The following is a 24,683-nucleotide window of genomic DNA, read 5'->3' on the forward strand; positions in this document are numbered from 1 at the left end:
TGATCTCTTTCAATAATGACAGGAATGGAGGTGGTCTTTATCCTAGTGAGATTGCTAAGGCGAACACCGCCATGTTTAGTTTTGCCCAACCTAGGTCGAGGCACAGACACGGTCTCAATGGTGATAGCTGAGCTGACTACACTGACTGTGCTAGTGGCAGACTCCACTATGCTGTCAGGCTGGCTAACAGCCTGCTGCCTGGCCTGCAACCTATTTCATTGTGGAGCTAGAGGAGTTAGAGCCCTGTCTATGTTGATAGATAAAATGAGAGCACCCCTCCAGCTAGGATGGAGTCCGTCAGTCAATAATCCGTCCGTCAATAATTTTGCACGCCCAATTCTTCAGTTTTTGGAATGTTAAAAAAGTTTGAAATATCCAATAAACGTCGTTCCACTTCATGATTGTGTCCCACTTGTTGTTGATTCTTCACAAAAAAATACAGTTTTATATCTTTATGTTTGAAGCCTGAAATGTGGCAAAAGGTCGCAAAGTTCAAGGGGGCCGAATACTTTCGCAAGGCACTGTATATATTCATTTGAAGATGTATTCTGGAGATAGGTGTTATCTCCATCTCCTTAGCTATCATACTCTAATTCCAAAACTCGGTAATCCAGAAAGTGGAGATCAACACATATATATATCCCGTAGTAGAACTGCATAAGTGTTGATCTCCACTTTCTGGATTACCGAGTTTTGGAATTAGAGTATGATAGCTAAGGAGATAACACCTATCTCCAGAATACATCTTCAAATGAATGGTAACCTTGGCATCTGTGACAGGGAGACGCATCCACCCATGATGTACACGGTTAAGATAGTCTAGCTAGCTACATTTTCAGATATAAGTTTCTAATTTTGACAGAAAGTCGTTTTCATTTCAAGTTAAAGTGTACTGTTAGCTAGCTAGCTAACCTTAGCTGGCTGTCTCACTAGCTAACATTATGTGTATGATCTTATTATTTGTATCTCAGAGCCATTTGCTTTGCTTGTTGTAATCCTAATGTTAGCTAGCTAACATTGAACCTGGTTGGTTAGCTATCTGCAGATTCATGCAAGGTAGTAACATCATGAGTTGGAATTATGGTTAATTGTTTACCTAGCTAACTAGCTATGCAAGTAACCATTTCAATGGAATGTTGCTCAAACGCTCACCACACGTTGAATATGGCTGTTGTCAGTAAACATTGGCAAAAAAAGTGGAAATTGTTGCCAGCAGCACAGTTGCTTTCACCAATGCTCTGGATAACATGTAAACAGCATAACGATCTCTGCTAGGGTGAGTAAAATGGTCAGTGAGCTGTTCTCTCATTTGTGTATGAAAGTAGCCAGCTAGCCAACGTTAGCCATTTAGCTTGGGTGCTTGACTGCTATTGTTAGGACAGTAACCCAATCAAAATCATCAAGCACTATGATAAAACTGGATCTCATGATGACTGCCACATGAAAGGAAGACCCAGAGTTACCTCTGCTGCAGAGGATAAGTTCATTAGAGTTACCAGCCTCAGAAACTGCAGCCCCCACAAAAAAATTCAAAAGAGTCCAAGTAACAGACACATCTCTATCAGAACCAAGGTAAGACCCAGATGCAGACTGTCGAAGTAACACTGTTTATTGTAACAACAGGGGCAGGCAAAGACAGGTCAAAGCAGGCAGGAGTCGATAATCCAGAGTATGGGGGCAAAGGTACAGGACGGCAGGCAGGCTCAGGGTAGACAGAGGTCGATAATCCAGAGGGGGGCAGAGGTACATATCGGCAGGCAGGCTCAGGGACAGGCAGAGTGGTCAGGCACGCGGGCTCAGGGTCAAAACAGGAAGGACAACAATAGAGAGACTGGGAAAAAGCAGGAGCTGAGAAACAAAATGCTGGTTGACTCAAACAAACAAGGCGAACTGGCAACAGACAAACAGAAAACACAGGTGACACCTGCAGGGGGGTGGAAACAATCACAAAGAGAGGTGAAACATATCAGTGCGTGACACATTTCAGCTTCAACTGTTCAGAGGAGACTGTGTGAATCAGGCCTTCATGGTTGAATTGCTGCAAAGAAACCACTAATTAAGGACACCAATAAGAGGAAGAGGCTTGCTTGGGCCAACAAACACAAGCAATGGACATTAGACCGGTGGAAATCTGTCCTGAGTCCAAATTTAGATTTCTGGTTACAACCACAGTGTCTTTGTGACAGACAGAGTAGGTGAACGAATGATCTCCGCATGTGTGGTTCCCACCATGAAGCATAGAGGAGGAGGCAGTGGTGGACAAAGTACCCAATAGTCATATTTGAGTAAAAGTAAAGATACCTTAATAGAAAATGACTCAAGTAAGTGAAAGTCACCCAGTGAAATACTACTTGAGTAAAAGTCTAAAAGTATTTGGTTTTACTTATACATAATTATCAAAAGTAAATGTAATTGCTAAAATGTGGTTAAGTATCAAAAGTAAAAGTATAAATCATTTCAAATTCATTATATTAAGCAAAGCAGCTGGCCACATTTTCTTGTTTTTTATTTATTTATGGATAGCTAGTGGCACGCTCCAATTTGGACATAACTTACAAACGAAGCATGTGTTTAGTGAGTCCTCCCGATCAGAGGCAGTAGGGATGACCAGGGATGTTCTCTTGATAAGTCTGTCCTGTCCTGCTAAGCATTCCAAATGTAACTAGTACCTTTGGGTGTCAGGTAAAATGTATGGAGTAAAAAGTACATACTTTTCTTCAGGAATGTAGTGAAGTAAAAGTAAAAGTTGTCAAATATTAATAGTAAAGTAAATTACAGATACCCACAAAAACTACTATTTTTACTTAAGTATTTTACACCACTGGGAGGAGGTGTGATGGTGTGGGGGTGCTTTGCTTGTGACACTGTCAGTGATTTATTTAGAATTCAAGACACACTTAACCAGCATGCTACCACAGCATTCTGTAGTGATACGCCATCACATCTGGTTTGCACTTAGTGGGACTATAATTTGTTTTTCAACAGGACAATGACCCAACACACCTTGAGGCTGTGTATGGGTTATTTGACCAAGAAGGAGTGTGATGGAGTGCTGCATTAAATTTTCTGGCCTCCACAATCACCCAATCTCAACCCAATTGAGATGGTTTGGGATGAGTTGGACCGCATAGACAAGGAAAAGCAGCCAACAAGTGTCCAGCATATGTGGGAACTCCTTCAAGACTGTTGGAAAATCATTCCAGGGGAAACTAGTTGAGAGAATGCTAAGAGTGTGCAAAGCTGTCATCAAGGCAAAGGGTGGCTACTTTGAAGAATCTACAATCTTAAATACATTTTGATTTGCTTAACATTTTTTTGGTTACTACATGATTCCATATGTGTTATATCATAGTTTTGATGTCTTCACTATTAATCTACAATGTATAAGATAGTAAACAAAGAAAAATCCTTAAATGAGTAGGTGTGCCCAAACTTTTGACTGGTACTGTACTTGTTCACTTCCTTCAGTTAGGGTTACACATTTTATCCACAACATTCTCCACAACAAAAAGATGTCATCTGAGCAACCACAACCCAAGGAGAAGTTTTGAGATGTAACTTTTAGAAATAGCTACAATGGTAACATGAAAATCTACTCGCCCTGAGGTATGTTTAAAAATAACGTGTGTTTTCTAAACAAGATGAACTTCAAATAAGACACTCCTCCTGGGTTGAAGAAAACTGAGAAAGATTCAGAGAGAAATTCAGAATGAAATATCAGTTGTTACATTCGAGTGCTTGCCTCTCAAAGACATATTAAAAATAACAACCCCAAATGTAGTAACAATGTTTCATCAACTCCATAAAAAAAAAATCATGCTCATTTACAGTGCCTTGCGAAAGTATTCGGCCCCCATGAACTTTGCAACCTTTTGCCACATTTCAGGCTTCAAACATAAAGATATAAAACTGTATTTTTTTGTGAAGAATCAACAACAAGTGGGACACAATCATGAAGTGGAACGACATTTATTGGATATTTCAATTTTTTTTAACAAATCAAAAACTGAAAAATTGGGCGTGCAAAATTATTCAGACCCTTTACTTTCAGTGCAGCAAACTCTCTCCAGAAGTTCAGTGAGGATCTCTGAATGATCTCTGATCTCTGAATGTGCAAAATTATTCAGCCCCCTTAAGTTAATACTTTGTAGCGCCACCTTTTGCTGTGATTACAGCTGTAAGTCGCTTGGGGTATGTCTCTATCAGTTTTGCACATCGAGAGACTGAAATCTTTTCCCATTCCTCCTTGCAAAACAGCTCGAGCTCAGTGAGGTTGGATGGAGAGCATTTGTGAACAGCAGTTTTCAGTTCTTTCCACAGAATCTCGATTGGATTCAGGTCTGGACTTTGACTTGGCCATTCTAACACCTGGATATGTTTATTTTTGAACCATTCTATTGTAGATTTTGCTTTATGTTTTGGATCATTGTCTTGTTGGAAGACAAATCTCCGTCCCAGTCTCAGGTCTTTTGCAGACTCCATCAGGTTTTCTTCCAGAATGGTCCTGTATTTGGCTCCATCCATCTTCCCATCAATTTTAACCATCTTCCCTGTTCCTGCTGAAGAAAAGCAGGCCCAAACCATGATGCTGCCACCACCATGTTTGACAGTGGGGATGGTGTGTTCAGGGTGATGAGCTGTGTTGCTTTTACGCCAAACATAACGTTTTGCATTGTTGTCAAAAAGTTCAATTTTGGTTTCATCTGACCAGAGCACCTTCTTCCACATGTTTGGTGTGTCTCCCAGGTGGCTTGGTGTGTCTCCCAGGTGGCTTATCTTTAAGAAATGGCTTTCTTCTTGCCACTCTTCCATAAAGGCCAGATTTGTGCAATATACGACTGATTGTTGTCCTATGGACAGAGTCTCCCACCTCAGCTGTAGATCTCTGCAGTTCATCCAGAGTGATCATGGGCCTCTTGGCTGCATCTCTGATCAGTCTTCTCCTTGTATGAGCTGAAAGTTTAGAGGGACGGCCAGGTCTTGGTAGATTTGCTGTGGTCTGATACTCCTTCCATTTCAATATTATCGCTTGCACAGTGCTCCTTGGGATGTTTAAAGCTTGGGAAATCTTTTTGTATCCAAATCCGGCTTTAAACTTCTTCACAACAGTATCTCTAACCTGCCTGGTGTGTTCCTTGTTCTTCATGATGCTCTCTGCGCTTTTAACGGACCTCTGAGACTATCACAGTGCAGGTGCATTTATACGGAGACTTGATTACACACAGGTGGATTGTATTTATCATCATTAGTCATTTAGGTCAACATTGGATCATTCAGAGATCCTCACTGAACTTCTGGAGAGAGTTTGCTGCACTGAAAGTAAAGGGGCTGAATAATTTTGCACGCCCAATTTTTCAGTTTTTGATTTGTTAAAAAAGTTTGAAATATCCAATAAATGTCGTTCCACTTCATGATTGTGTCCCACTTGTTGTTGATTCTTCACAAAAAATACAGTTTTATATCTTTATGTTTGAAGCCTGAAATGTGGCAAAAGGTCGCAAAGTTCAAGGGGGCCGAATACTTTCGCAAGGCACTGTACTCTGACCTGTGTGCATTACTAAATACCATACTTAGAATATACTTTTTTCCAAAGCAATTTACAGTCATGTATGCATTTTTATGTATGGGTGGCCCTGGGAATTGAACACACAATCCTGGCATTGCAAGCACCATGCTTTACTAACTGAGCCATACAGAACACCAACCTTCTCTGCCCACTAAGCAATATGCAGGAGTGTGTTTTGGAGTGCATCCAAACATCCATTCATCAGACATTCTAAATGGGGGCAGAGACCTCTCACAGAGGAGAGCACGCTGGCTGGCTATCACCCTGGCTCTCTCCTTTCACTGTGTTTCCGCTGGTCAGCGCTGGTCAACGGGGAGGTGTTAAAATGCTTGATTGACAGGTGGTGCAGCAGGCAGCTCTAATCCGGAGGGCAATGTGGTCAAAGTCATTAACATCCCTTACTCAATTTCCATTATCTTTCTCTCTCCCTTTCTCTCACCATATCTCTGTCTGTTGTGCTTACTTCCTGACTCATCTTTCTCTCTCTCTCGCTCTCTTTTTAAAGTTAGGGTTTAAGTTCAGGAATGAATTCCAAATTCTTAATGTAAGGCAATAACTCCGAACGGTTAAAGTAAGGGTTAAGGTTTACATAGGCTTAAAACAAAAACAACTGTCTATTGCTGGATTCAAACTTGAAACTGTTGGAATCAGAGGCCGCAGCAAATCCTAAACCTACTTGAAGGTAACAGCGCTCACTGTTGGCCCTAGGGGCTGGTTTACACGTAATCTCCCAACGTCCTCAGACATGGATGGATGACGAATACGGACTTGTATCATGGGTGGCCTTGCCGGTGTGATAACCTACCATTCATCCATCCTGTTTTCCTGTTTAACCTCTCACAAAGGGATTTCTATGGGATGTCAGTTTATTGAACAAAGAGTGAAATGACATGCATGTCCAAACAACACAACACGATCTATTGCTGACCATCCTTGCTGCTTTTTAATTTAGCCAGAGTGTCCCGTAGTTATGACGAGAAGCATTTGCAATGGTTTTAGAGGGTACATTATTATGAGTACCTACCTGTTCCTGGAATTTGAAACTGTCACCCCTTTAAACCGGGGACTAAACAACCTTTTCCTGAACAAGTAAATGCCACTTTTGGCAGTGAACAACTGCACCTCACTGCTACGGTTACCCCAGTAGGACTGCATCACAGTTTTGTATTTGTATTTATTATGGATCCCCATTAGCTGCTGCCAAGGCAACAGCTAGTCTTCCTGGGGTCCAGCAACATTAAGGCAGTTATTAACAATTTCATATATTGCATGACATAACATTTCATAACACTTTACCCAATACATTTAGTGTGTTCCCTCAGGCCACTACTCCTCTATCACATATTTACAGTACAACATCCATTTGTACATGTGTGTAGAGTGTGTGTCTTTTCATGTGTATGTCTGTGTAACAATTTAGAAATACTGAGAAGTTCAAAAGTTTGCAGACCTAAACAACCTTTCTCTGCACAAGTGAATTCTGTACACTGCTGCTTGGGTAAGGCCTACACACCTAAATGACTTGGCAATGCAGAAATACACCTTTCTCCCATGTGGAAAAAGGAACATGTCTGCTCTACTATACTCAGCAGGAAATGATCAGTAGAGTTTAATTCAACTGCTCCTCCAAGACCCACTCTGATGATCTCATAGCACCTGGCATGCAAATGCAGGACGCAAAAAAAATGATTATGGCTTCATCGAATACTCACAACTTCAAAAGCTATCTCGGCAGATTCATTTCCATTGGTAAAGGAGGGAGAAGGAGGAAGGGGAGGAGAAGGAGAGTGGAGCCACTCTGTCAGAGAGCTAAATCAAGATATTCTCATTGATCTCAGTTTAAACACCTCTCCAAAGAATGATTACGATTCTGCCGAACTCCCTCTCTCTGCCAGGGGAACTCAATCCAAACTGAATGATGCTGTATTGTGGACGGATGCCTGCACAACATTCAAATGACTTCCGTTGTCCCTCTGCTGCTGCTGCTGTTGCTGTGGAACACACACATAATCCTGAAGAGCCTCTCCTTCAAACTGCAGCAGGAGAGCGGCGTCAATACTATTATTGATCACTATGGCTAAGTGTGTGAGGGGGGACTTTCAATTGATCATGTTGTTCGGCAGTAAATATTGCAAGGGAAGGGAGAGGGACTGTTTATTTTATTTATATTGCCCATGTTTATTTATCTGACCACTCAGACAGACACACACACACACACACACACACACACACACACACACACACACACACACACACACACACACACACACACACACACACACACACACACAGATCACAATGTATTCCATGGCCTGTCTGTGTCATGCTGCTGTCTCCCACCAGTGGAAGCAAACAGATTAGATTATATTAGACCATGGCGTCATCCTCTGTATTCTATTATAGAGATGTACCTGAGGATTAGGACGCCTAGCTCTCCCACAACAGAACCTCATTTGTATAATCCCTGTGAGTCCCAAATGGCACCCTACTTCCGATTTAGTGCACTACTTTTTAACTTTTGACCTCGGCTCATAGGGCTCTGGTCAAAAGTAGTGCACTATATAGGGAATAGGGTGCCATTTCATTTGGTGACGTAGACATAATACCTGTGTCTCATCCCTTACTGTACAGCAGGTAGCCTAGGAGTTAAGAGCGGACTAGGTGACAAATCTGCCGATGTGCCCTTCAGCAAGGCACTTAACCCTAATTGCTCCTTAAAGTCGGTCTGGATAAGAGTGTCTGCTAAATGACTCAAATGTACATGTGTTCAGTAAATACATGGCTGAAGATGTCTCCAGTATGTTCCTATAATGCATGAGAACTACAGCCGTTGTACACACAGTATATAGGCCTAGTTCAGGGCTTTGAGACAAACCCTCAGTGCCTTATGTCTATTATAGAACAATAGACATAACGTCTGCCTTCCTGGGTGTGTGGTGTGGCCCTAGAACAAGTCCCCTGGGAAGGTCCCCTGCTCCCTAACACCCAGACCCATTCACCAGCCTCTTCCTCTCCTCGCATCTCACCGTCTCAAACCTCAGCCAGCTCTAAATTAATTTTAAGCAATAACTGAGTGTTCATCCGGACACTTTTTTGGGGGGGTGGAGCTAGAGAAAAGTAGCCATCCTCATTTTAATCTATAAGATTAAAATGATAGTTTTAACCATATTTATCAAATCAAATCAATTTGTATTAGTCACATGCCCTGAATACAACAGGTGAAATGCTTACTTACAAGCCCCTAACCATCAATGCAGTTAAAAAAATATGAATAAGAAATAAAAGTAGCAAGTAATTAAAGAGCAGCAGTAAAATAACAATAGCAAGATTATATACAGGGGGTACCGGTACAGAGTCGATGTGCAGGGGCACATCAGTCAGGATGCTCTCGATGGTGCAGCTGTAGAACCTTTTGAGGATCTGAGCACCCATGCCAAATCCTTTCAGTCTCCTGAGGGGCAATAGGTTTTGTTGTGCCCTCTTCACGACTGTCTTGGTGTGCTTGGACCATGTTAGTTTGTTGGTGATGTGGACACCAAGGAATTTGAAGCTCTAAACCTGCTCCACTACAGCACCGTCGATGAGAATGGGGGCATGACCAGTCCTATTTTTCCTGTAGTCCACAATCATCTCCTTTGTTTTGATCACGTTGAGGGCGAGGTTGTTGTCCTGGCATCACAAGGCCAGGTTTCTGACCTCCTCCTTATAGGCTGTCTCGACGTTGTCGGTGAGCAGGCCTACCACTGTTGTGTCATCGGCAAACTTAATGATGGTGTTGGAATCGTGCCCCGCCGTGCAGTCATGAATGATCAGGGAGTACAGGAGGGGACTGAGCATGCACCCCTGAGAGGACCCTGTGTTGAGAATCAGCGTGGCGGATGTGTTGTTACCTATCCTTACGACCTGGGGGGCGGCCCATCAGGATCCAGTTGCAGAGGGAGGTGTTTAGTCCCAGGGTCTTTAGCTTAGTGATGAGCTTCATGGGCACTATGGTGTTGAATGCTGAGTTATAGTCAATGAATAGCATTCTCACATAGGTGTTCCTTTTGTCCAGGTGGGAAATGGCATCTGCGGATCTGTTAGGGCGGTATTCAAATTGGAGTGGGTTTAGGGTTTCTGGGTTGGTAGTCATTTAGGCAAGTTACCATAGTGTTCTTGGGTACAGGGACTATGGTGGTCTGCTTAAAATATGTTGGTATTACAGACTCGGACAGGGAGAGGTTGAAAATGGATGGTAGCTACTAGGTTATTTCAGTCATTTAGTAGTAAGATTCTTCAAGGCTCAACAGCTAGGCGATTTATATCATACATTTAAAAGTCTGAAAATTAATGTGCCAATCCCAGATAGCTCCTTAACAGCCCCATCCACGGCTCTCTCCTCCCTGTTCTCTATAGAACTCTGGAAATCACCCAGTAGCTACTATCCACGACTCTCTCCTCCCTGTTCTCTATAGAACGTCCCCATGCTGAACGAGGCACTCTGGAAATAACCGAGTAGCTACCATCCACAGCTCTCTCCTCCCTGTTCTCTATAGAATGTCCCCATGCTGCACGAGGCACTCTGGAAATAACACAGTAGCTACCAGACAGGGACCGGGAACTAGATTGGGATAGCAGGGGACTTTCTGGGACAATTCAGGTCAAGGGTTTGACATCGTTGAGGAAGGGAGGTCCAACTTGGGTTAGTTGATCCAAATAAACGGTCCAAACCCTGCTTCTCAACTGAGCTTTGATTGTGTGTTGTTTACACAGCTGTGAATACGAGCATATTTATAATCCATTTCTCTCACGTCTACTCCCACTCCGGTGCTCGATGGCGCCGGTTTACTATCCACCGGTCCTGGCTTGTATCGCTCTCTGTTCGTTATTATTAAACTCACCCACTGCACCTGCTTCCTGACTCCCAGCATCATTGTTACAGTGTCACATAGTGTTTCTCCAAGCTGTGTCCCTTATAATAATGTTTAACGTGTGTCATTAAAGATGGTATACATGTTCCTTTCTTTTGCTGTAAATACTATGTGGACCTTCCTAATTGTCCTGTTCATAACATATTATTTTTTGTTCTACACACCACAAATACTATAAGAATCTACAACTAGATGTGCGCTAGTGTTTCCCTTTTCACTACCTATTATGTTTCACAATACTCCATGCAGTTCAGTTGATTGTAAGGTCAGCAATGTTTTTTACTACAGCCAACCTGCTATTCTCTTTTTGAGTAAAATCATACAGCATATTATTTTGCTTTAGCCAATACAGCTACCCCTTACCGACCTGGACTGGGGATCAGAGGTCAAGGGAGTGATAGAGAGACCAGCCCTTCTTAATTTTTCAAAGTGACATATTTCTATTTCAGTCTGTCTTTGAACTCTCTTTGAATTGCATTGCACATTCCCTTTGAACTAATACTGTCTCAATAAAGTATCAGTTGTCAACGCATTCCCTCTGAACTAATACTGTCTCAATAAAGTATCAGTTGTCAACGCATTCCCTCTGAACTAATACTGTCTCAATAAAGTATCAGTTGTCAACGCATTCCCTCTGAACTAATACTGTCTCAATAAAGTATCAGTTGTTAACGCATTCACTCTGAACTAATACTGTCTCAATAAAGTATCAGTTGTCAACACATTCCCTCTGAACTAATACTGTCTCAATAAAGCAAAGTATCAGTTGTTAACGCATTCCCTCTGAACTAATACTGTCTCAATAAAGTATCAGTTGTCAACACATTCCCTCTGAACTAATACTGTCTCAATAAAGCAAAGTATCAGTTGTTAACGCATTCCCTCTGAACTAATACTGTCTCAATAAAGTATCAGTTGTCAACACATTCCCTCTGAACTAATACTGTCTCAATAAAGCAAAGTATCAGTTGTCAACGCATTTCCTTTAGTGAAAGAGCACACATTCGGAATACACATTCACATTCATTTTGTCATTCAAATTAAGGCCGGTTTGTGTCAGAAAATTGGGTATCCATTTCTTCTGCATGACTGAACATGCAATTTCCCCACCGTGCTAATTTGAAATAAGCTTGGACGCAGACCTGGGTTCACATGCTATTTTAATTATTTAATATATTTTGTTTTATCGTGAAAACAGAACAACAAAACAGCTAAATCCACCCCATCTGATTTGGATGTTTTCAGAGATTTGTATTTGTTCCATTGCAGCAGACAAGCTCAATCAAGCGTATATTTATAAATAATTTCAAATAGTATTTGAACCCATGTCTGCTTGTATGTAATATCCAGCCGCACTCTCTCTGGCAGAGTGAATGGTTGGTAATTGTTGTGAGTTAGTACTCATGTCCCCAGACATCAATATAGCCCTGTAGAGCTGATTTTAATGAATGATCTCAAGGTAATAATTCTGTTTAATCATTACGGCCATTTCAAACTGTTATCCCCAAAATGGAATTAATTAATGTAGTTCACAAATTAATAAACATATTGCCTTGGGATGTCAGTCATTCATCTTTGCTTAGCAGGACACTGTATTGTCACACTGGCAGATTCCACAGTATTGCATGACTTTATTATCGAATGATGACTTTTTATTATGTAAGCAAGTCACACAGTACAGTATGGCATATATTTAATAGGACTACTCAGCTGTCTCCTTATATCCCCAATTACATTGTTTTAGGTTTGATCCAGTCCACTTCCGTGCCTCATAATCATCTAATTGACAGACCTCAGTTGCCAAAAGCCAGAAGAAAGTATACGTTAAACAGCAACAATGCTCCTCTGCTACTTTATTACGCCGTTTTCAAGGAGGCTAACTGAATGTGAGACAAATTCTCTAACAGGGCATTTACTGTAAATGAAGTACTGAGACTGACATAAGGGACCGCCACTGAACCTCAGATTCAGATAAAAAGATGAATTGTTTCAAGCTTTTCCTTTACTTTAGATGGAGAAATCAACGGCGGTGTCCCAAATGGCAACCTATTCCCTACATAGTGCACTACTTTTGACCAGAGCATCATGGGCCCTGGTCAAAAGTACTGCACTCTAAGGGGAATAGGATATAATTTGGGCCACAGACAACAGTTGAACTCAGCTTAGAAGCAGAAAGGAATATGGAGAGGTTGGGTTGGTCACCTCTCAGTGTATCAGCCTCCAAAACATTACAACGGCACGTCTCTTCAAATAATGGGTTCACGGCTGTCTTTGTTTTAAAAGCCATCATAAACCTGCATAATATTGCACATCTGCAGAGATTACCCTGTGTTAAGCTATTGGCATTCACTCAACGTATTACATTCTATTCTCCCTGACAGTTTTTTTCTTCTTCTTCTGCGCATAGGAGATGGAAGGTTGGGGGCTCAGGGCGATTCTAGAGGGAAACGAAAAATTAAATGGTAATTAAGTGAGAGATGGAAGTCGTGGTGCTGTCGAAGGAGAAAAATTGAGGAAGTGGGGGCATCAGGTTTCCTAACGTTTTAAACGAATTCTGTTGCTGTGGTGGTGACGAGAGAGTGAGAGAGGAGAGAGGGGGGAGGGGCTGCAGCACTGAGAGGGAACAGTGGAACCGTTGTATGGCCACTGACAGATCTCAATAAGGCCCTTCTAATTAATTACACGATTCTCATTACTGAGAGACTCCAGCCCTCACAGGAGTTTCTCTATTAAAACGTGACGCATTACCATTACCTCTGCTGAGGAACTAGGTTTACACCCTGTCCAATTGGCTTCATGAAACACTGTAGCAGCATAGAAGGTCCATTAAAAGACATAGGAGGGTTTGGTGCATCCATAGACTAATGGTAGGTCAGCTCAGTCTGGTGGAGACCATTATACAGTTTATTTAAACTTCTCTGCTATCTGTTATCAGAAATGTCTTCTAATCTTATTTTTTTATACTTGAGGAGGCATTGTTTGACTCCTGCCTCCCATACAAGCTTAACACATTCTATGTTCGCTTCAAGGCAGACAACTCCCATCCATCCTGCTCCGGACGACCAGGTGTTTCCACACACCGAGGCTGATGTGAGGAGAACTCTCAAAAGTGTGAATACTCACAAAGCTACGGCCCAGATGGCATCCCTGGCCAAATCCTCAGAGTGTGTGCTGACCAGCTGGCGGACGTCATCTCGTACATCTTCAACCTGTCCCTATCACAGGCTGTAGTCCCCATCTGCTTCAAGGAGACCACCAACGTCCCAGTGTCCAAGAAAAACAAGATGACATTCCCAAATGACTGTCACCCCGTCACACCCAAGTCACGAGCTGTTCACTCCCTTACCGTCGGGCAGACGGTAGCGGGGCATGAGGTCTGATACCAACAGGCTCAGAAACAGTTTCTATCCACAAGCCATCAGACTGCTCAACACTTGAACTGGACTGACCACCTGTTATGATTCTCCATAGTTTAGCACACCCACACAGATGTAGACACACACACAAACACACACACACATATACATACAGTACAAGTCAAAAGTTTGGACACACTAATTCATTCAAGGGTTATTCTACTTTGTTATTCTACTTTGTAGAATAATAGTGAAGACATCAAAACTATGAAATAACAGATATGGAATCATATCGTAACCAAAAAAGTGTTAAACAAATCAAAATAGAATTCAGATTTCAGATTCTTCAAAGTAGCAACCCTTTGCCTTGATGACAGCTTTGCACAGTCTTCAGATGTCTGATAGAAAAGGGGCTAAATCTGACTCATGAAATGTTCAGAAGGTGACATATCTGAGCATAACTTTTCATCATAGTTAGTAGTAGGCTGTACAAGGCACGCAAAGGCAAACATCGTCACATATAATCCAAGTTGCTATTTCTAAACCACATCTTTGCTACTTCTGTTTAAGAAAGGCCGCCTAGCAAATCCAGAGCTCCAATCATAACACATGTTTTCTGTAAATATGAAAATCTTTGCGAAAATGTTAATTTTATTTATTTAATAGAAAATAAAAGTTATTTTCCTGTTTGTCTGTGATCCACTCCAAACTCTCAATGCATGAACCAAAATTAATAATACAAAAAACTTAACTTCTTTGAGGTCGTTTCTGAACAGCTTTTCACTTGTTTGTTTCTCCAGTTCTCCAGTCAGTTAAACCACGTTGTTTGCACACTCATTTGTGGATCCCCAAATAAATAAATAAATGACCGTTGGAAAGCCAAAGCAGAAAATACATGATTATTGCTGCTAGGATACCAGTTACAGTGCTTTTAGCTTGGGTTTCCACTAGTTACTACACACAAAATTGGCTATATAACATAAAAATTCATGAAATCAAACATTTGCTTTTTGATCTTAATTTAAGGTTAGGGTTCGATATAAGGTTAGCAGTGTGGTTAAGGTTAGAGTTTAGGTTAGACTTAAAATCTTTTTTTTTTTTTGAAATAGGCAGAGTTTATGACTTTGTGACTGTAATAACTAGTGAGGTTTAACTTGAGGTTAAACTTTAACTTGAGGTTTGTGCGCCTTTATCCAGAGGGAATAGACGGATTAGCTGAGAATGTCACGAAAATGATGCACACACTTCAATGGGGCAGAAGGCCGTGTGTTGTGATTCTGGATGTCCAGATAGCTACAGTAGCAACAATGACTGCCATGCGGAGAATCGTAAGTGGCTCGTTTCTAGTTTTATCTTGTTCTTGATACCATGTCTGGTTTTAGGTGATTTGACTGCTGTCACATCTATGCTAATATGGGAAAAATGTGCTAGCTAGCTAGCTAACCATCAACTGTAACCATGTCCATGAGAGACAACAAGTGCTCATTAGGCAACATTATTTATGTTTTCCAAAAATATTGGAGATTAAATATAGTTTCAGTGTTGTCAACAATTCAAGCCAACTCCGTCTGTTTTGCAGCACATTTGCACAGACGTCGGTTTTGTTGCTAAATACAAAAATTATAGTGTCTGAAAGAATTATATGGATTTAATATTTGTCAAATTATTGAGCATGTGCTGAAAACTCAGAAATGCATTAAAAAATGTCCTTATTTTCAGCATATCAAAAAGCATATCAAGATCCACATATGGACCTCTGCCAAGAGAAGTATATCTGTACTCTGGATATACATGATGCTTAGCTTTCTATCTTGAATATGCTGAGAAAACACAGATATACTACGTGTACAGTCAGTATTTGACAACATGAAGAGAGAAAATAGGATGTCACATATCAGGATATTGAATGAATCCCTATCTGGCCATAGGAAATGTCCATGTGTGATATTCGGAGTAATCCAACTACCATAACTGTCTAAAATACACATCTGGATTCAGAATTAGTCAGGGTATGATGCATATCCACAAAACCCCAAATATGCATTGGACATGGTCTGTATTCTCTAGAATATCAACGGGTCATGTAAAGATATCCCCTGATATGGACCCTTTTCGCCCAGTGTAATAAAACCTGAAACTCCTGCCCTTGTATGGACCGTGTGAAGTCAGTCAAAAGCTTTATACAGTGCACCGCTGAGGGTACGTCATAAACTCCACATGAAAAGAGCTGCCTTTCTCCCCATTCATACACCGTATGTCACGTTCTGACCTCTATTTCCTTTGTTTTGTATTTATTTAGTATGGTCAGGGCGTGAGTTGGGTGGGCAGTCTATGTTTGTTTTTCTATGTTTTGGGGCAGTTCTATGTTTTCGGCCTAGTATGGTTCTCAATCAGAGGCAGGTGTCATTAGTTGTCTCTGATTGAGAATCATACTTAGGTAGCCTGGGTTTCACTGTGTGTTTGTGGGTGATTGTTCCTGTCTTTGTGTAGTATTCACCAGATAGGCTGTATTAGGTTTTGAGTTCTCACGTTTCTTGTTTTTTCGTTAGTTTGTTCATGTATAGTGTCGTGAATAAAATACAATGAACAACCACCACGCTGCGCTTTGGTCCGCTTCTCCTCCTCCTACAGACGAACGCCGTTACACCGTACACCATCTGTATGTACCCCACATGATCATTTCTGTCTTGAAAGAGCTGCTTTTGCCACGTGTGTTTAGGGGATAATGGTGGTGATGATTGGCTTTTGCAATGCAGAGTGTAAATATAATGATGGCTTACAGTACTGTTTGCTTCCAACTGAATGGCACCCATCTAAATCTGTGAGCATACGAAGTCTTTTGGAAATGGTTGTGATGAGGAGATGGTGGCATTTAGAATGCACACTCCAGTGCATTACATTTGACAAGAGCCTTTGGGGCCTATCAGGCTCTCGTCAAAAGTAATGCAGAGCATAAGGAATAGGGTGCCATTTGGGATGTAGAATAATGCATAGAGACATTGGTAGGAAGTATATTTTTTTGCGGGGTGGGGGGGGGGGGGGTGATGATGAGATAACACAAGGCATGAAGAACAGGTCTCTGGTCTCTTTGCAGTGCAGTGGTAGTGAGTGACTTGTTTGTGAGCTGTGGGGTAATGCAATGGGGTAATGCAGCAGCAGCAGTGGCCTCTCTAACCAGGCATCACTAGGTCATTCATAGACTGTGACAGAAGGAGTCCGGGAGGAAGGTAATAGCTTGGGTGGATGACTTGCTGATTGCACAGCCCATTCCACACATCTTCTTCTGTCACAACACTGTGACACTGGGATGGGGATGCACACAACAACAAAACACACACACACACACACATGCACACACGCATACATGCACACACACCTACACACTCACAGCGTTGAGGTAAAATAGATGTATGGTATCAGTCATCCCCTCTCCTCCCCTGGCCTCTCTGGACATCAGTGGAATGAAACTGGATCAGACATTCAATGGATTATTTATCTCTCATTGCAGCACTATGAATTACCACCTGAGAGAAACTGTGACGGTAAACCAAATGGGAAACATTTGCAGATGAATCTCTTATGAGCTTCTCAATGTAATGATCACATTGTAAAAAATGCAAACAATTTTGGCCATTGTTCATATCCAGCCTGAAGGACCATTTGCTCCAAATTGGGACAATTAAACACATATCACGATTAAATTATGTATTTTTCTTGGGCAGTTAAAACAAAATGTTTTTCAGATATTGTTTTGTAACACCTAGCTACTTGATGAGACCTGTTATAATTTATTCTTTATATTATCCTTTATATTATTTAGATGTATATTATATATATATTCTTTATATTAGTATTGGTAGAAGGAATGCAAATATCTCCCAGGGATAAAAACTTACCCCATGGATATATGTGTACTGACTTATCCCTGGGAGATATTTGATAAAAACTTACCCCATGGATATATGTGTACTGACTTATCCCTGGGAGATATTTGTATTCCATTTACCCATACGTTTTGTAGTATTTCCCTTTTATAGTGAAATAAAAGGATATGATCAGTCTTTCTTTCCATTCTTCCTCCCCTTTCCAGTCTTTCACAGTCTCTCCGTAGAGATAAGCCTCTGCACTCTTCCGCCCTCCCCTCCCTTCCCTCACTCCAGATTGCTTTCCATTGTGGAGGGGCCCCTCTGGTGCAAGCCAGTGTCTGAAGCAAAGATGAATTGAGGGAGAGCAAAGGAAGGGAAGAATAAAATATTGATAAAGTGAGAAAAACGAGCCAGGCTGGTTATAAATTGTGGCAAGAGAAGGATGAGGGGTGAGGGATGAGGGATGCCCGTATTTATATTCCCCAGCATAGGCAGGAAGTGATGAAAGCATTAAAGGAGCGTTCTTCCACTGTTGACTGCATCTCTACCTCCTTCCATGGCTGAACCTCAAGTAGCTCCCTATTCTCTATGTAGTGCACTACTTTTTAATTAATGCCCTATGGAAATATACAGGGAATAGGGGGCCATTTGAGATGCACCCTTTATTCTCTGGAAGCTTTCAGCTCAGCGGCAAATGATGTAAGAGCATTTCATACAGCAGCTGAGATTCTGAGAGACAACACCACTCTATAACCTCAGGGCATGGAACATGGATTTCAGAGAAAGTCTAACTTAATTTGTTTGTGCTGCAAACAAAGTTGACTCCAATGCTTCCCACTGCTGTGTCATGTTGGCTGGATTTCCTTTGGGTGGTGGACCATTCTTGATACACACAGGAAAATGTTGACAGGCACAGCTGGCATATACTACTACTATCCTGTTCAAAGGCACTTACATTTTTTTGCATTTTTTGCAATTTTTTTTGTCTTGCCTATTCACCCTCTAAATGGCACACATATGCAATCCATGTCTCAAGGATTAAAAATCCTGTTTTGTATACTGAGTGTATACTTCCTCTTTCTATTCTAAGACCAGGGAATCTGTAAGATAATAGTACTGTTAATCCATGTACAGTGTCTTGCAAAAGTATTCACCCCCTTGGCATTTTTCCTATTTTGTTTCATTACAACCTGTAATTTAAATATAATTTTGTTTGGATTTCATGTCATGGACATACACTAAATAGTCCAAATTGGTGAAGTGAAATAAAAAAAAAATATTAATCAAAAAAATAATCCTTCAGAAGTCACATAATTAGTTAAATAAGTCCACCTGTGTGCCATCTAAGTGTCACATGATCTGTCACATGATCTCAGTATATATACAGCTGTTCTGAAAGACCCCAGAGTCTGCCACACCACTAAGCAAGGGGCACCACCAAGCAATTGGTACCATGAAGACCAAGGAGCTCTCCAAACAGGTCAGGGACAATGTTGTGGAGAAGTACAGATCAGGGTTGGGTTATAAAAAAATATCTTAAACTTTGAACATCCTTTGAACTTTGAATGGAGCACCATTAAATCCATTATTAAAAAATGGAAAGAATATGGCACCACAACAAACCTGCCAAGAGTGGACCACCTACAGACCAGGCAAGGAGGGCATTAATCAGAGGCAACAAAGAGACCAAAGATACCCCTGAAGGATCTGCAAAGCTCCAAAGCGGAGATTGGAGTATCCACTTTAAGATGTACACTCCACAGAGCTGGAATTTAGGGAAGAGTGGCCAGCAAAAAAGCCTTTGCTTAAAGAAATAAATAAGCAAACACATTTGGTGCTCGCCAAAAGGCATGTGGGAGACTCCCCAAACATATGGCCAAGATGAAAAACGCTATGTCTGAGGCAAACCCAACACCTACCATCACCCCGAGGTCACCATCCCCACAGTGGTGGCAGCATCATGCTGTGGGGATGTTTTCCATCGGCAGGGACTGGGAAACTGGTCAGAATTGAAGGAATGATGGATGCCGCTAAATACTGGGAAATTCCTGAGGGAAACCTATTTCAGTCTTCCAGAGATTTGAGACTGGGACAGGTTCACGTTCCAGCAGGACAATGCCCCTAAGCGTATTGCTAAAGCAGCACTCTGGTGGTTTAAGGGGAAACATTTAAAATCTTGGAATGGCCTAGCCAAAGCCCAGACCTCAATCCAGTTGAGAATCTGTGGTATGACTTAAAGATTGCTGTACGCAAGCGGAACCCATCCAACTTGAAAGAGCTGGAGCAGTTTTGCCTTGAAGATTGGGCAAAAAAGCCCAGTGGCTAGATGTGCCAAGCTTAAAGAGACATACCCCAAGAGACTTGCAGCTGTAATTGCCTCAAAAGGTGGCTCTACAAAGTATTGATTTTTTGGGGGGGTAAATAGGTATCTACACACAAGTTTTCAGTTTTTGGTCTTATTTCTTGTTTGTTTCACAATAAATCATATTTTGCATCTTCAAAGTGGTAGTCAGGTTGTGTAAATAAAAATATACAAACCCCCAAAAATCAATTTTAATTCCAGGTTGTAAGGCAAAAAACTTGGGAAAATGCCAAGGGGGGTGAATACTTTCGCAAGCCACTGTATAATACTGAATATCCCTGTAAATTCAGATATCATACTGTATATCCAGATATGAATCTGTCTATCCCTATAGAATCCTGTATATCCAGATATAATACTGTATATCATACAGAATACTGTACATCCATGTATAATACTGTATATCCAGATATAATACTGTATATCCTGATAAAATACTGTATATCCAGATATAATAGTCTATATCCCTATAGAATACTGTCTTCCATTTATAATGCTATATATTGAGAAATAATAATGTCTATCCCTATAGAATACTGCATATCCATATAGAATACTGTAGATCCAGATGTAATACTGTATATCCTTATAGAATACTGTATTCCATATATAATCATGTATATTGCGTTATAATACTGTATATTAATATGTAATACTGTATATCCCTATAGAATACTGTCTATCCAAATCAATTATTACTTCGTTAGGAGCCTCTCAGTATTAACACACATAGAGGAAAATTATTTCCCAGGCACAGAGGAGATCTCTGTGACTGCAGAGCAGATATTGTGATGATCACTTTTCATCACACCTCTCATCTTAATAAATGGAGAAGAGGAGAGGTTTTAATGTCGTTCTCATCAGCAGGCCTCTAGACCACTAGACAGCTAAGGGAATGAAATACATGGAGGAGAGGAAGGGAGGTATTAATGCTGTGCTGGAGAGTTCAGGCCTATAGACCACTAGACAGCTAGGGGAATGAAACCCAATGAGTGTGTATTAAATTTCTTGTCTCCCTGACTGTACTACTGGGAACAAGAGGGCCTGAATCAGAGGAACAGGATGTGTTCAGGATTAAATAAATCCAGACTGTGACCCAAGGAAACATAGCATGTGTCCCAAATGGCACCCTATTCCCTATACAGTGCACTGCTTTTGATCAGGGCCCATAGGGGGATATAGGGGCCCATAGGGGGACACAGGGGCCCATAGGGGGACATAGGTGACATAGGGACCCATAGGGGGACATAGGACTCTAATGAAAAATAGTGCACTATTTAGGTAATAAGGTACCATTTAAGGTGCAACAATAATGTAGGCTGCTTTCAGACTTAGAATGTAATAAAATCATGTCAGATAGTGGATTTTCTGAACTGAACTATGTACGATGATTGAATTCTAGCAGTTAGTTATTATTTTGCGCTCTCTCAATTCAATTCAATTCAATTCAATTCAAGGGGCTTTATTGGCATGGGAAACATGTGTTAACATTGCCAAAGCAAGTGAGGTAGATAATATATAAAGTGAATATATAAAGTGAAATAAACAATAAAAATTAACAGTAAACATTACACATACAGAAGTTTCAAAACAATAAAGACAATCCAAATGTCATATTATATATATATATACAGTGTTTTAACAATGTACAAATGGTTAAAGGACACAAGATAAAATAAATAAGCATAAATATGGGTTGTCTTTACAATGGTGTGTGTTCTTCACTGGTTGCCCTTTTCTCGTGGCAACAGGTCACAAATCTTGTTGCTGTGATGGCACACTGTGGAATTTCACCCAGTAGATATGGGAGTTTATCAAAATTGGATTTGTTTTCAAATTCTTTGTGGATCTGTGTAATCTGAGGGAAATATGTCTCTCTAATATGGTCATACATTGGGCAGGAGGTTAGGAAGTGCAGCTCAGTTTCCACCTCATTTTGTGGGCAGTGAGCACATAGCCTGTCTTCTCTTGAGAGCCATGTCTGCCTACGGCGGCCTTTCTCAATAGCAAGGCTATGCTCACTGAGTCTGTACATAGTCAAAGCTTTCCTTAATTTTGGGTCAGTCACAGTGGTCAGGTATTCTGCCGCTGTGTACTCTCTGTTTAGGGCCAAATAGCATTCTAGTTTGCTCTGTTTTTTTGTTAATTCTTTCCAATGTGTCAAGTAATTATCTTTTTGTTTTCTCATGATTTGGTTGGGTCTAATTGTGCTGCTATCCTGGGGCTCTGTAGGGTGTGTTTGTGTTTGTCAACAGAGCCCCAGGACCAGCTTGCTTAGAGGACTCTTCTCCAGGTTCATCTCTCTTTAGGTGATGGCTTTGTTATGGAAGGTTTGGGAATCACTTCCTTTTAGGTGGTTAACGTCTATTTTCTGGATTTTGATAATTAGTAGGTATCGGCCTAATTCTGCTCTGCATGCATTATTTGGTGTTCTACGTTGTACACGGAGGATATTTTTTGCAGAATTCTGCGTGCAGAGTCTCAATTTGGTGTTTGTTCCATTTTGTGAAGTCTTGGTTGGTAAGCGGACCCCAGACCTCACAACCATAAAGGGCAATGGGCTCTATGACTGATTCAAGTATTTTTAGCCAAATCCTAATTGGTATGTTGAAATTTATGTTCCTTTTGATGGCATAGAATGCCCTTCTTGCCTTGGCTCTCAGATCGTTCACAGCTTTGTGGAAGTTACCTGTGGCGCTGATGTTTAGGCCAAGGTATGTCTAGTTTTTTGTGTGCTCTAGGGCAACAGTGTCTAGATGGAATTTGTATTTGTGATCCTGGTGACTGGACTTTTTTTGGAACACCATTATTTTGGTCTTACTGAGATTTACTGTCAGGGCCCAGGTCTGACAGAATCTGTGCATAAGATCTAGGTGCTGCTGTAGGCCCTCCTTGGTTGGTGACAGAAGCACCAGATCATCAGCAAACAGCAGACATTTGACTTTGGATTCTAGTAGGGTGAGGCCGGGTGCTGCAGACTTTTCTAGTGCTCGCGCCAATTCGTTGATATATATGTTGAAGAGGGTGGGGCTTAAGCTGCATCCCTGTCTCACCCCACGACCCTGTGTGAAGAAATGTGTGTGTTTTTTGCCAATTTTAACCACACACTTGTTGTTTGTGTACATGGATTTTATAATGTCGTATGTTTTACCCCCAACACTACTTTCCATCAGTTTGTATAGCAGACCCTCATGCCAAATTGAGTCAAAGGCTTTTTTTAAATCAACAAAGCATGAGAAGACTTTGCCTTTGTTTTGGTGTGTTTGGTTGTCAATTAGGGTGTGCAGGGTGAATACATGGTCTGTTGTACGGTAATTTGCTAAAAAGCCAATTTGACATTTGCTCAGTACATTGTTTTCATTGAGGAAATGTACGAGTCTGCTGTTAATGATAATGCAGAGGATTTTCCCAAGGTTACTGTTGACGCATATTCCACTGTAGTTATTGGGGTCAAATTTGTCTCCACTTTTGTGGATTGGGGTGATCAGTCCTTGGTTCCAAATATTGGGGAAGATGCCAGAGCTAAGGATGATGTTAAAGAGTTTTAGTATAGCCAATTGGAATTTGTTGTCTGTATATTTGATCATTTCATTGAGGATACCATCAACACCACAGGCCTTTTGGGGTTTTTATTTTGTCCTCTAACTCATTCAATGTAATTGGAGAATCCAGTGGGTTCTGGTAGTCTTTAATAGTTGATTCTAAGATCTGTATTTGATCATGTATATGTTTTTGCTCTTTATTATTTGTTATAGAGCCAAAAAATATTGGAGAAGTGGTTTGCCCATACATCTCCATTTTGGATAGATAATTATTCGAGTTGTTGTTTGTTTATTGTTTTCCAATTTTCCCAGAAGTGGTTAGAGTCTATGGATTCTTCATTTACATTGAGCTGATTTCTGACATGCTGTTCCTTCTTATTCTGTAGTGTATTTCTGTATTGTTTTAGTGATTCACCATAGTGAAGGTGTAGACTCAGGTTTTCCGGGTCTCTATGTTTTTGGTTGGACAGGTTTCTCAATTTCTCTCTTAGATTTTTGCATTCTTCATCAAACCATTTGTCATTGTTGTTCATTTTCTTCGGTTTTCTATTTGAGATTTTTAGATTGATAGGGAAGCTGAGAGGTCAAATATACTGTTAAGATTTTCTACTGCCAAGTTTACACCTTCACTATTACAGTGGAACGTTTTACCCAGGAAATTGTCTAAAAGGGATTGAATTTGTTGTTGCCTAATTGTTTTTTGGTAGGTTTCCAAACTGCATTCCTTCCATCTATAGCATTTCTTAATGTTACTCAGTTCCTTTGGCTTTGATGCCTCATGACTGAGTATTGTTCTGTTTAAGTAGACTGTGATTTTGCTGTGGTCTGATAGGGGTGTCAGTGGGCTGACTGTGAAAGCTCTGAGAGACTCTGGGTTGAGGTCAGTGATAAAGTAGTCTACAGTACTACTGCCAAGAGATGAGCTATAGGTGTACCTACCATAGGAGTCCCCTCGAAGCCTACCATTGACTATGTACATACCCAGCGTGCGACAGAGCTGCAGGAGTTGTGACCCGTTTTTGTTGGTTATGTTGTCATAGTTGTGCCTAGGGGTGCATATGTGGGAGGGAATGCTGTCACC

The sequence above is a fragment of the Oncorhynchus mykiss genome, chromosome 25, assembly GCF_013265735.2.
Source record: "Oncorhynchus mykiss isolate Arlee chromosome 25, USDA_OmykA_1.1, whole genome shotgun sequence".
Taxonomy (NCBI): domain Eukaryota; kingdom Metazoa; phylum Chordata; class Actinopteri; order Salmoniformes; family Salmonidae; genus Oncorhynchus; species Oncorhynchus mykiss.